Genomic DNA, 12,981 nt, shown 5'->3' with positions numbered 1-12,981 from the left:
ACCTTTCCACAGCCAGCTCAAAATCTCACTCCAGTTTCTTCAGTTTTCTCTTAAAATAAATTCTGCTTTGCCAAAAGTTAAACCATGAAAGTAAGTTACTGCGGCCCTTTCTGGCTGGACTCTGTTAATGGCTATCTGCACAGGTTGCTGAAATCTTTCATCATGAAAGACCCTCTGGCGTGGCTGCTACAACAGTCTGCACCCAATGTTCCTTCCGAGTCATTCTCTTTGGGGAAGAAAGAGATGTCTGACAGACTAGCTAAGAATAGGAGAGTGTCTTTAGTCTTGGCTTTTTGATCCTGTTAGTCCCCAGGCATAACTATAAAAATGCAAAAAGCTGAGTTAACTTATCTCCTTGTCCTAAGAGATGTGTTCTGGTTCACTTGTCATGTCAATGCTTCCACTTTGTTATCACACAAGTCTCCTAGAAAATGCTTCACTCTATAAACAACTTTAACTTAAGCACAGCACTGTGATAATAGTTTATGCATGCCGACATTTAATGGGGATCGTAAGTCTTATGGGTGGGAATGTAGATAATCACCTGTTATTCATGTATCACATGCAATCAGAAAGCTCCAGCTTGCATTCGATATCATAACAAGAATTAAGCTCAGATGGTTGGGTGATTAGGCTGCATGTTCAGCATTGGATACTGAAGTTCATCTTCCTAGTCAAATAGTCTGCTGCACACGTGCTAGGATTGATGATATGTTGCAGAGAAAGAGGGACTGCCTGGTTAAGTAAAAAAAAGCTGTATCAGAGCTTATTTATCTTCTGTCTTCCTCTCCTATCCTTTGATTAGTTTATAAATCAATTTACTATTTATTTAACTCGATAAGTAAGAAGCTTTATGAGGAAAGTGGATGATCTGAGATGGCTGTGTTTGCCTTTGTAGAGTTCTTAATTTTTTATTAAGGACAAGTGGAGATTATATATATTTGTTCTGTGTTGGATTGTCCCCATGGCAATTAAATGTCCTCTGCAATTACAGGAGACATGTAGTCTCTTAAAATACATAGAAATAATTGTACAGAGTTTGTGTCAGATTATGCACAACCACAGAAAAGGGAGAAAACACTGTAAAAGTAAAGGTGTGTTGCAACCAAAGGCTGCTTATGTTTTGTCAGTTGTGCCTCCTATGCCTAAAAGCAAAAAACTACTTTGATCCAGATTTAAAAAACCCTGTTCACTAGCTAATCATTTATCTGTTATATCAGATGCTTGAGCTATTATATTTTGTTGTTTGCAGTCAAATTTATAGTGGCTGCTTGCTTTTTATTTTCTACAAATGAAAATATAGCCATCTTTCCTATTGAAAGCCTGAGGATTTCTCATTTAAATGGAAAATAATGTAGGTTTTATATTTCCAGTATCTTAAGCTACCAAATGTAAGATTCTCAGACAACCAGGTGCTATCTTGAATCACTGAAATGATGTTACCCTGATTCCTTTCCTCTCCGAGTGCTGTAGCTGCATTCACTAGGGGTGTTTCCTAGCTTTTTTTCATGTTTCAGAAGTAAGAGGTGCATTGTTTTCCTCAAGACTTGGTAGTAAGAGATGCTGCAATTTGACTTATTTCTACCCACATGGATCTCATTCTAGAAACTGGTAATTTGTAAAATCTAGATATAGAATATCGCATAGTAACCTAATTATAGCAAATAAAAAAAAAATAACTTTTTTGAAGGCTTTTGTTTTTAAAAAGTTTTTCCATCTCTTAAACTATATGAAAACTAAATACTCAACAGAGTTGCTCAAAATAGGACTTACTACTATCTTATGTAGCTACAAAAAAATAAGACGTGTGTGTTTCTTCATTAGGTGTGGTTTAGCTCTGTGCCTAGTTCTGTGACCTTCCCCGTGAATTATCCTGGAATGTATGTTAAATAATAAGTTGCACAAAGACTTTTGCAAGGTCACCCTGACAGGTGAAGTCTAATTTCATACATCACCAGCCAATTAGTTCAATAGGGTGGATATTTAGGATACAGAAAAATCTGTCCCTCCTCCCAAAAAGAGGAGATTACAGCTTTTTTTGGAGGTAATGTAATTTCCGCAATTAAAAACACTTTATCAGCTTTCATGAAATACGTATTTCTCTTTGAAAATTTAGCTTTCCTCATAATCAAGCTTTGGCTTAATTGCTCTACAGAGAAAATGCCAATAAACAAAAAAAGGAATAATTTTAAAAGACTTTTGATAATAATGCTTGTTGATTTTAGAAAAGAGTAAACAGTTCCTTACCAGTAGCCTGGTTTTGCCAGCAACTGCTCTGTGAAAAGACTAGTTGTTGCTTGTTTGTTTGTTTTTCAAGACACATGATAAAAGTTGCAGCCTAATTATTCTTGCATCTAAGTCCATGTACTTTCAGTTGTTCATTTAATGTATAATAAATCAGTTGACATAATAAACCTGCTTTCAATACGGCCCACAACATCCACACCTGATGTAGTGCACTCAGCTGGCTACAGAATTTTAGTGAAGTTAAAATGGGCTGTTCCAGAAAGGGCATTTTGATGTCATGAACCGTTTCTTCTTTGGGAGGGAGGAAGGAAGGAAAAGGAACTGAATTAATTTTTATATATGACCCAACAAGAAAATAATATATGATTTTCCTGATCTGCATCCATGTTCTGTTCTGCTGTTTGGAATGCGTGTGCTGGATGGCAGCTGGGGGATTATGAAATTGAACCTTGGAAATGTTCAGAGCTTGTAAGAATTGTTGAGATAATCTATACGTGTGTATTCTGAAGTATCGCGGTTTCAGGCACCTCTGGTGAGCTAATGAGTTCTTGATGCATGAACAATCTCTCCTTTGAGACACTTCAAAGGACAAGTGTCACTCAGGTCACTAATCCAGCCTTTTTTTGGTACTGCAGCACATAGTAACTAAAGGTAGAAAAATCCATCAGGATTATTTTCTTGAGGGTTAGCAGCCGATTCAGTTACCAGTGTAAAGACTGCTGAAGGATGTATGCTTCGAACTTCCATTTCGCTTTGTTACAGAAGACTTTCCAGCAGTATGAGCTTTATAAAGGTTTGTCATAGATTTCTGGTGTGAGTCTGTGACTTTCTGCTTTTAGGCTGGTGGCTAAATCTCATAAGGTACTTCCCTGCTGCAGAAAGGGTGAAGGTGGAACATAAGGGTGTTCGGGTGAGCCCAGATGTGTGCGCAGCACCTCGTAGAGTGTACTTAACTGGGAGCTGTATTCACCAGGATAAAGGCCATTTCATATGGAGATATAAAACCACTGTGTTCTGTCTTTTCTCTTAAAAATTTATTTAAAAAAGGAAAATGGAGGCAAGGCAAGGAAGAGGAATAGTAATATGTTCCAGATAACTACAGAATTAGCCCAGCTGAACTATCCAAATAAACAGTTCTTACATAAAGCAGAATATACAGGTCTTTCAGTTGGGAGGAAGGTGTAGGAAAAGTCCTTTGTACTGGGACTTATGATCACCTCAGTCTGTTCAGGCATTTTATTGTATGGAAAGCCAAAGGGGGTCACTTGATTGTATACCTGCCAATATAGGGGAGAGATAGAGAGATTCATGACAGTAAGCAGCTCTCTAATCTACCAAAACCACCCAGAAGCATTAATGAGATTCAGTTACTGGAATCTGAAGTTATAGAAATTCAAATGAGGGCATATTAGAACTAGTTAATAGAATTAAATAGGTTTTTTTTCTGCTATTATGATTTTCAATGGGAGATGCCAACCCAGCATTCTGTCAGAGGTTTATCTGTGTAAAGCATCTTCTGGAAACCTAATGGGTTTCCTCCCTGGCTGGCTGAGCACTGCAGACCTGGGTAACCAGGGATTTCAGGTTCCTTCCTACTTTCAGTTTTGAAACTTTGAAACTGAAATGCTAAAAAATATTTAACAAGTGTAGATTACTGTTCTATATTGAACAGTTCAAGCTGAACTTTCTAAAAAGGGTATTTCAATTCTATCTGTGATTGTTCCAGTATGGTAATAGTGAAAACAATGGTTCTTTACCATGAAAAGAACGACAATGAAATTTAGAAAGGAAGTAGTTAATTCTCTTTTCCTTCTTATACATCTCATCATTTCAATATATCAGAAGTCATAATAGAAAAGGGTATATTAGAAAAAGAGAAAAGGAAATAGTAGTTCTGCAGCTGGTTAAGCAAATATTGCAAAAGGTCACTGAGTCAAGTGCTCATTTCTTGTAAAAGGTTGAAGAATCTCTTCAGAAAACTCCTTCCCACTGTCTGGTGGATCAGTTTATAAGTGACTGACTGTATTATGGGATTTTAGCATAAAGCTGCCTGTGGTAAATACTGAGATACAGCATTTGCAAGCACATTTTGCTGTTGACTAACAAACAGCCAGGCTATGTTGTGTTCAGTGTGAGATTTTTCATAAATCATGTTTGAAAGTGAAGGTTCCTGGCCTATGTGGGATGGTTAGTATATGGAGAATTGAAACATTTTGTGTGCATAAATTTAAAAGTACTTTTAAACACAGTTTTTCCTAAACATAGCTGCCTTGTTGAGACATCAATACACTTTCCTTAATCATGTAAATCTGTGCAAGAAGCAAGTAGTTCATATGTGAAGATTTTAAATTCATGATGCTGATTTGTAATTAGCATAAGGTATAGTTTGGCATAAACATCTGGTCTGTAAGATATGCAAGCAAAACGTGTATTCTATGATTAGCCATTTTGTAAATCATCTTCAGTGTTATAAAACATTTCAATTGCCTCTGAAAGCTCTCTGCTTCTTTTGAGCATCCCCTGCCTGTTCTAACAGAAAAAAAAAAAAACCAAGAAAACAAAACCCCAAGCAATTTATACTGTTAATGTCTCATTTCTGCCTTTTGGAACTTGTGAATCTGTTAATGATTTTGCAAGTCGAATCTTTCTGTCCCAGTTCCTAGGCTGAAAGGTCTGCCCATCTCTTGTTGCCATTTACACAATACGAGTCAGAACAAACAGCTTTTCATGTTCCCTGCTTTCAAAGCTGTGAAACTAGTTTTAACCAACACCTTGTTTCACAGATGATGAAAACTGTTGAATAGGTTGCTGTGTTTCATACCTGAAACTACATTTATCAAGAAAAATATATGCCAAAAACTCTAATTTTATTTTCCTAGTACTTTTTTAAGAATTAGTAGCAAATTGGGAATCTTGTATTTCTTAACCTTATTTTGGTAATATCAAAGTGATAAAAACCAAAATAAGGAATGAAAAAGTGATTTCAGCGTAAGAACTTGCATCTTCTTGGGCTGTCCACTATATAGGTGGACATGGCCAAACTGGAGAGAGTCCAGCAGCAGGCAAGCGGGAGGACATCTAGAACTGTGAAACAGTTTCATGTTTTCTGTGTATGAACATGAAGTTTGAGAGGGGCTAGTAAAAGACACCAGGAACATTTATGGAATGAACATTTAATCTGGCAGTGGATGCTCCCCGTAATCAGGGAGAGGTGCTGGATGGAGGAAGGGACAATGAGGGGTGAGAGATTTTGGCTGGTTGTGGGCTGGGGTACTATGACTACTCTCTAGCCCTCTTATTTTCCTCTCCCAGTTTATGTGGTTGCACTGGGGAGGGTGTGACTTGGCTCTGCAGGGGCCCTTCAACAGTGGGAGCCCAAGACAAAAGAAGGTTTGCAATGCTGGGAGACCCTCCTGATGGAGTACTTCCCAACTTTTTATCTGTGACTCGTGGCTTAATTACCTTTAGTATCTGGCCTTTTTGGTAGTGGGTACTGAAAGAAGAAAGAACATCTCCCGATGTGAAATTAAAACTAAATGTAATATAAAAAACTAGAAAAATTATTCCAGAAGAAATAAATGAGTAAAATGTTATTTATAACTTGCTGAAATAATTAGTTTTTATTTTGGTTATATTGTCCACAAAGCTGGTTGTAGGCAATAAATTCTGGGCCATTTGCATGACACTTATGGACAATCAGTGTTCAGGTAACCCAACAAGTCTCCTGGTTTCAGCAGACTATACGCTTATAGTCCTCACTTTTCTACAGAAACATATATAGGGCCAAATTAAATTCTGGATAATTTATGCTGTACGAATTAGCAGCAGGAAAGCTCTTACTGTAAATTATTGTTTAATTTGGCTGCTATTTTGTATCTGACATATTATGATTGAAGGGGCTTGAATAAAGTAATGTAGGTTGTTATTGATAATAGCTTCCATGTGAAGAACTAAAAGTTAGAAACAGCTAACAGAGTGTATGCTTTTCACAAAAGTATTCCCCAACTCTCTTCCTAATATTCCTAGTATTGTTTGTGCAGTGACTATGCTTATAAAGGTTCCTTATCCATTCACAGCTGTGTTCTCAGTTAATCTTCTGAAGATGATTCTCCTGTGCATTTGTTAGAGCTGACATTCACCCTCATAGCTTTAGGCTGAATGGCTTTTCTGTTTTCTCTCTTGAAGTCTGCTAGCACTTCAAGTGTGTATCTCAGGAGTCCGTATGAAGGACGACAGCCTGTGCTTCCCTGTTCACAAAACACTGAAGATTCATCTCATTCCTTAGAGGAAATTTCTTGCTCTGCTCTGAAATGAGAACATATTGGGTCGCTCCTAAAGGCCTGTCCTGTCTCGCGTGCTGTTGCAGTGGGGTATGCTTTGGGAAAAAATTCAAGAAAAAACCCATGATTGTAGACTGATCACTTCCTCTGCTATATCTTTCCAGTTTACACCGTCTTGAGAATTGTGTGGTTTTATTACGTGTCAGTAAAAAGTGAATGCAACCCAATGAGCAAGAGAAACCACCCCTCCAAATATTAGAAAAGTCAGAATTACTGAAAGTACATAATTATTTTTACCCAAGTTCATATTGTAAATATTGTTTTTGATAGAAGACCTAAACATCACATTTTGTTCTTAAATACATCTATTGCACAAGCATCTCAGTTCATACCTAGATCTAACTTCACAGATGATCCATAAGAACTTTCCTCCGTTCTGACAATGCGTTTGTTGTTGATCATGACCGTACGTTGAAGAAGTGATGATAAATGTTGGAAGGTTCATATGCATGAATTATTCCATGGAAATGAAAATAATTTGCATAGTTTCTAACAAATTTTCCTATTTTTTGGATGAGTTCAGCGTAAATGTAATTGTTATCTACTCACTGTGTGAAAATAGCTTACTTCTTAGGGCTGCATATCTTGCAGATTCTTTATTGTGCTAAAAACTTTGTAATTAGTATATTATCAAAGAATATTTGCTTGACTCCTTGCAAAGATGAGCTAAGCAGCTTACCTTGGTGCTTAGAGACTAAACAGACTGCCAAACAGAGACTAAATTGATATTGAACCAAATTGACTTCTTTTGTGGTTGATATTTCTTTCAACTGATCCGAACGGTAAAATCTTTATCAAAGAAAACAACTCCATGATATCTTTCTGACAACCTCTTAATCTCCCTGAGATTCTGGGAGAACTACAATAAACCAGCCTGTCAGTAACGGGGCTTTCATCTTAATATCCTGGAGGTATGTTACATGTTATCCCTTAAAGGAGATGAAGCTTTCGCAAGTCTACGCTTTACTTGTGTAGCCCAGGATGCCCCTGTAAACTGGAATCCTTCCCAGCTCTCTGCCTTTGTTACTTAAGTTGTTTCAAATTGCCAACAGCAGCAAAGGAGAAGTGCCTGCAAAATGTACTTTGTTGACCTACAAACCTTGAAGATTGATCATTCCAGAAGATAATGTTCAAAAACATAACCATATTAGGTTGTATACCATATTTTCCATAAGAAAAAAATAGCCTGAGGCAGCTGGTGAGACCTCAAGATCCTTCTGTTATTTGAGAAATCAGTTGGAAAAAATCTTTTAAAAGTAGCAAAGGTTTTGCATTAAATCTAAATGTTCATTCTAATACAAAAGTGGACTTCCCTTTTCAGAAAGTCTAACAATTGGATTTTCAAGTTATACGAGCATATCAAATTATTTCCAACTCCTAAACATTGTCCTTCAGGTAAAAACAAAGATGCTGCTGGAGAAAGGACTTGACTGTAATGAACCTGCTTAATGTAATGAGTGCTGTAAGAGGCCCGTATGTAGTGTGTGCTATTTGGGATTGTATGCAAATAATTGAGAAAGTGATACTTTTAAGGCTACCTGCGTGAGCAGGCGGAATGCCTGCAAGTATGCCGGTGGCACTGAGTATGAAAATGAGCAGCGTTTCTCTAACAGCCTTACAAAAGTCAAAGTGATCCTATATTGTACTTAGTTAAGTGTATATCTAAGTTTTGAGAAAGGAGGGCTTGGGAAGGGACAGTGTTTCCTTCCTATCAGGAAGGAGGTGCATGGAGGGAAAATACTATTGTTTCATTTAAGTAAGTAATAATAAAAAACTTTGCAGTTTAGTATTCTTATTTTCTCCAAATATGTGTTTTATCTTTCCAAAAAATACTGTATTATCACTATTAATACACTTTCCCGATGATACTTTGCCACTCTTAGTGGCTGTTATCTGCTGAGGAATTAGTTGTTTATTGGTTTGAAATATTTTTTTATTAAAATTTTCACAGTACAAACACAGTTTATTACCAACTAATTTATAACACTTGGGGTTCTTTTTTAAAAGTGTTACAATCACAGGCAACTTCATATTTTATGCTCTAGTAATTCAGGTCAATAAATCCAATTATGTAACTGCAGAAATACAACATCATACCAGAGAAACTAAAAGCAAAGGTTTGAAGATGCAATCTCTAGTTTGATGTTAATGTAAATGCTGAATCTGCTTATATGCCCTGCATCCCTCTAGTGTAGCAAAGTACTGGAGTGTTTAAATTGAAAAATCTAGATTTGGAATTGACCTTTTGATTCTGTAAAGGATTAATTGCTATTATTAACTTCATATATCAAATCAGTGAGACTGTTCACTTACACTGAAAAGGTGTACATCTTTACAGACCTAGATTGGAGGCTTTAAAAATAGGAATAGGTAAAATTGGCAAAGGAACCTATTTTTGTTATTTTGAAGCACGGTTTAGTTATTGCATTCTATAATTTCTGATGAACTGAATAACAAGACCTTCATGGCAGTTGCTTGAACATCTGTTAAAATCTGTAGCAGAAGTGACTTCAATTAAGTAAATTACTGAGACCAATATATTTGTCACTCATCTACTGATTCTACATCTTCCTTGTCCTCCACTAGAGAATACAAGAGCGGGTTTCAGAGCCCTTTCCACCTCAGAATATCCCACTCTGGGATTCCACTTCACCCGTTGAGGGTAGTGGATGTAAACATGCATATACCTTCCTAGTCACTAGTGACTGCTTCTGTGTCAGTAGCAAATATGGAGTAATCTGAGTTTGCTCCTTTCATTCAGGTTTTCTTGCATTTGTTGTGGGCTAAGAGCATCAATGCACTATGACGCTATTGGCTACCGCAGATAAGTTTATGCCCAATAACTTGATGGTCACAGCATAGTATCATAGACTCATAGAATGGTTTGTGTTGGAAGGGACCTTAAAGACCATATTGTTCCTATCCCCCTGCCACGAGCGGGGACACCTCCCACTAGACCAGGTTGCTCAAAGCTCCATCCCGCCTGGCCTTGAACATTTCCAGGGCTCGGGCATCCACAGCTTCCCTGAGCAACTGGTGCCAGTGTCTCACCACTCTCACATTAAAGACTTTTTTCCTAAGATCTAATCTAAATCTCCCCTCTTTCAGTTTTAAACCATTACCCCTCATCCTATCCCTACACTTCCTGATAAAGAGTCCCTCCCCATTTCTCCTGTAGGCCCCTTTTAAGTACTGGAAGGCTGTTATAAGATCTCCCCAGAGCCTCCTCTTTTCCAAGCTGAACAATCCCAACTCTCTCAGCCTGTCCTCACAGGAGAGGTGCTCGAGCCCTCTGATCATCTTTGTGGCCCTCCGCTGGACTCGCTCCAACAGGTTCATGTCCTTCCTGTGCTGAGGACTCCGAAGCTGGACATAGTATTCCAGGTGGGATCTCATGAGAGTGAAGTGGAGGGGTAGAATCGTCTCCCTTGACCTGCTGGCTACGCTGCTCTTGATGCAGCCCAGGATGTGGTTGGCTTTCTGGGCTGTGAGCGCACGTTGCCAGCTCATGTCAAGCTTCTCATCCACCAACACCCTCAAGTTCTTCCCCTCAGGGATGCTCTCAATCCATTCTCCTCCCAGCCTGTATGTGTGGCTTGGCTTAATGATTGCTTACTGGAGTACTGAGTGTTTATGGATTTAATTTGCCCAGTGACTTCAATCAATTTAATTTACGAGTAGATGCTTTTGCAGGAGTTCTGAGGGCTGCTTTATGACATATTTTTATTAATTAATACTAAATCAGTTTTAACTTATTTTTTCTACCTGGCTTAATTATGAACACTTGCTGAACACAACATCAAGTTCCAACCAAAGGATTGAGGTTAGGAAAGGTAAAGCAGTCTCCTAAGTGTGACATCTGCCTTTCACACCATGTTGTCAGCTGCTCTTGTTTTGTTTCAAGTAGGTGTGCAGGAACAGCCACACATGAATGCTTATGCTAGTTCTTTAATTTCACTAATTAAAGCAAACATAAACTTAATCTGTCAGAAAACTCTGCCCATCTATGAAGGTCACATCCTCAGTTCTTCCCCAGTCAGAGGGGATGTAATAGGTCACAATGTACCTTGACAGCTTATGCTGTGTGATCATTTACTCTTTACGGGTGACAGTTGTTTCTAATTACTCTAATTGCTGGACTAATTGAGGATAAGACTTCTGTTTTATTAAAAGGATCAACTCCGAGTGTGGAGGCTTACCAACTTGTATGGTAAACAGTCAAGCAATGATAGTCATTAAGGAAAGAGAAAACTTTCAGGGAGAAAAGGTCAATACAGGTTGGTAGAGAATTCTGTCTACTTTTGCTGGAGAAAAGCATGGTTTCCCAGCAGCTTATAAACATCTAAGGTAAACCCATTGAAGAAAGAGTAGCCATTTTAATCTGAGAAGTCTGCTTGAAACCTCCTTTGTTTTCAGGATTAAAGAAAACTTAAAAAAACCCCAACTTTTATTCCCTCTTCTGTTGCATTGTTCTTTTCCACATTTGGAAATATATTCAAAATCTATATGCTTTTTTAATGCAATTTCAAATTGATAAACTTGTCAGTATTCGCTTCTATGTTTAATTCTCTACTCCTAGTCTCAAAAATAATCTTTCTTCTACCTTTGGTCTTTGATGAGTCTCTCGAGGCTGCAGGCATGCTCTCACCCTTATTCTGATCCAATAGTTGGCAGCTTCAGTTCTAGAAAACCAGATGAAAGATCACACACGCACACACAGATTGATGTACTTCAGTGGGGTTTCATGAAATGTCTAGTGAGGTACTAAATGAGATAATTTCTCACTTAATAATTTTATTAAGCATCTGGAAGAGGGAATGTGTGTTTCAGGACAAAAATCTTTCAGTGAATGAAAACCAGAAGGTGTATCTGCGTTGTAGAGGTAGAAATAAAAATTATTTGCTACCTTGGAAATAGATGGTACCAAATAGATCTATGGAAAGCTTGCAAGGGAAAAGATGATTGTTGGGTAAGAACAATTTGGAGAACTGAAATGGTATATGTGGGACTCTAGGTAAAAGTAGAAGAAGAGAAAAGGTGGCATTTTCCAAGAGAAATATTGGAGAAACCAGTAGGTGTAGCACATCACAAGTTTAGTTTGAGAGCTGATAAAAAAAAAAAAATTAAAAAAAATACAGAGAATTGAAGAAAGCAAGGCATAAAGTTTGAGGACTCGAAGGAAAGATTGAAAAAGAACTATGAAAAGCAGAATGCGTATAATATAGTTAATCAAATTGTCAACAAATTGGTCATATATAAGCACATATAAAGAACTTTTTTTTTATTTTTAGTGTTCAGCGATGGGGGGGGCAGTAATGGGGTATCATTAAGACAAACAGCAAGGAAACTTAAAATTGTAAGTAGATGCTCTTAGTGCTGCTGAGGAGTTTCTCAGTGGAAGTGTTATCACCCGAAGCGTTCAAACTGGAATTGGGACAGCACTGGGAAATGTGCTGTGAGCAATGAACTTTTGTTATTAAGAGTGTAGGTGATGTAGTTGGGATCTAGAGTCCCACAGTGTGATACAGCATGTCATCTAGACAGACTGGAAGGGGAGAACTTATTTGTTTTAAAATCTCTAGACATGGTGTGTTTATTTCAAAGACTTGCATTAGCCTAAGGCAGAACAGTCTGTCCCAAGTGCTATACATGGATATGTTACTGGTATAATCATTTCCATGCTTAGTAAACTGGAAGTGGTGAATGCCACTGAAGTGGGGTGTCATTTTCTAGCCTTTGGAAGAACAGGGTGCTTAACATGACCATGTCCAATATCTATGGAAACTGAAGTCAGCCAGTGAGGCGCTGAGGTTTTCTGCTTGTGCTCGGAAGAATAGGTCTATTGTACTTTTCTTTCATTCCTTTTCCAGTATTACATTGTTCGTTCTGTATAAATATTTAAAGTTTTCTTGGGGATTGTGTATCTAGAAGAGAATATGATGGCTACAGTGAAAAGTAACCAGATTATGGTGGAATTGTGTGGGAAGAAACAGGATCAGTACTGGTGTAATTGAAGCCAATAAAGAGGCTTTAATTGAATGAAGACTTCAGTATGATTTTTGGGAATGATGAATTTCAAATTGAAAAAGAAATTGGCAGAACATTCACATGACATGCCTGCCTTGGACCATGAATTTAGGGAAGTCAAATTGTGCTGAATGAAAACAAAAATATCTCCTTCTGCAAAGAACGTGAAAATAAGAATAGCATCTTAAAACTAAGACATCACCTTTGGGGTGCGAGGGAGAATTTAGGCACAGAAAAGTTGATGGGTGGAGAGCAAATGGTGGCTTCTTGTTTTATTTGGGGTTTTGTTTTGATTGAGGCTTTTTTGTGTGTTTTGGTTTGTGTGTTGGTTTGGGGCTTTTTGGGTTTGTGTATTTTTGGCTTGTTT

The sequence above is a fragment of the Numenius arquata genome, chromosome 9 (genome assembly GCF_964106895.1).
Source record: "Numenius arquata chromosome 9, bNumArq3.hap1.1, whole genome shotgun sequence".
Lineage (NCBI taxonomy): Eukaryota > Metazoa > Chordata > Aves > Charadriiformes > Scolopacidae > Numenius > Numenius arquata.
The sequence above is the reverse complement of the archived record's forward strand: the minus strand, read 5'-3'. Positions refer to the sequence as shown.